Source organism: Lipotes vexillifer, unplaced genomic scaffold, assembly GCF_000442215.2.
Source record: "Lipotes vexillifer unplaced genomic scaffold, Lipotes_vexillifer_v1.1 scaffold634, whole genome shotgun sequence".
NCBI lineage: Eukaryota > Metazoa > Chordata > Mammalia > Artiodactyla > Lipotidae > Lipotes > Lipotes vexillifer.
Window position 1 is genome coordinate 170,336 of NW_006781096.1, and position 1,254 is coordinate 171,589.

Below are 1,254 nucleotides of genomic sequence, written 5' to 3' on the forward strand. Positions count from 1 at the left end.
CATCTCTACAGTTCTGTTGACAAAAAGGCGTCTCAAAAAACAAGAGAGGAACAGCAGCTACCACCAGAGAGCATTCTACAAAGCACCGTCCTGGCGTCCAGTCCTCATAAGCTTCGCAGTGAAATTAAAAAAAAAAGTGCCCCGCACCCAGGCTTTAATTAACGCACGGGACCGGCCGACCAGTCCACCCCAAGCACCACATAAACTTTTGGTTTCGCCTCCTCCGGCCCCTCGGCACAGGGTCCCCCAGCCTGCCCGCCTCGCTCCCAGCGTCTCGCGCAGGCACAAACTCGGCTCCCAGACCAGAACAAAATGGAAACAATCGCAAAACGTATCCGATTCCCTACCAAAGAGACAAAACACCAAATCACTCGAAAATAGCCCGATCCCCTGCCACGTGCCGCCCTCCAAAATGCAAAAGTTTTTTTTGTGCATTTCAAATGCATCAAGTTTCCGCTTCTCTAAAAAAGGAGAAAAAAATGTTTCTCTTTAAAAAATTTTCCTCCTTTTTCAAATGGGGAAGAGAGAAACGGGGGAAAAAATATGGTCGGTGACCAGAGAAGAGAGACAAGATGGTGAAGCTTAGCAACAACTGTGGGGAGGCAGCAAAAAGCGAGTTACCCCAGGGTGAGAAGCAGCGGCGATTTCCACCCTTTTCCCGCTCGAAAACTGGGGTCCGGGGTCCGGGGGCGGTAGTTAAGAGGCCCGCGCGGGTCGTGGTGAAGGTCTGGGGTCCCGGGAAGGGGCGGCGGGCGGGATTTCACCGAAGAAAGAGGAGCCAGGGGCGCGGGGAGGGAGAGCAGGCTCGGCGACGCGGCGGTTGCTGCTGTTGGGCTGAGGCGGCGAGAGACTGGGGAGCCGCCGGAGCCGCCGTCGCCTGAAGGGTGCGGGAAACTCGCTCCTCATCTCCATTTCTGGGCCAAAAAGTTTGTGGGCCAAGCCGGAGGGACCGTGGGTCCCCCCACCGCACCGCTGGGGCCCGGCCCGGGGTTGACGGCAAGCGGGGCTCGGTTCCGGGGAAGAGGGCAGACGGGGAAACTTACCCCCCTTCTCCTTCGGCTGGAGCTCAGCGAGCTAGAGGCGGCGCTGGCGTCGGAGAGCGACAGCGGCGCGGCGGCGGCAGCGAACACAATTGAAAGATGGCTGACACCGAGGCTATCCCCCAACACACGCCGCCCCGCCCCCGCGCCGCGCGCCAACCAATCACACACAATGGAGGGAAGGCTCGGCCCCGCCCCGCCCCCTCGCTCGCGC

At 59.5% G+C, this 1,254-nt stretch overlaps 1 protein-coding gene across 1 annotated transcript in view; it reads right to left on the minus strand.

Moving 5' to 3' along the window:
• The window catches only part of H3-3A (H3.3 histone A), an 8,681-nt gene extending 7,533 nt beyond the window's left edge, over positions 1-1,148 (minus strand). Inside the window, exon 1 of the mRNA XM_007454462.1 lies at positions 1,044-1,148. The gene's annotated coding sequence lies outside the window, so the exon portion shown is untranslated. The remainder of the gene's footprint in view (positions 1-1,043) is intronic.
• Positions 1,149-1,254: the final 106 nt, after the last annotated feature.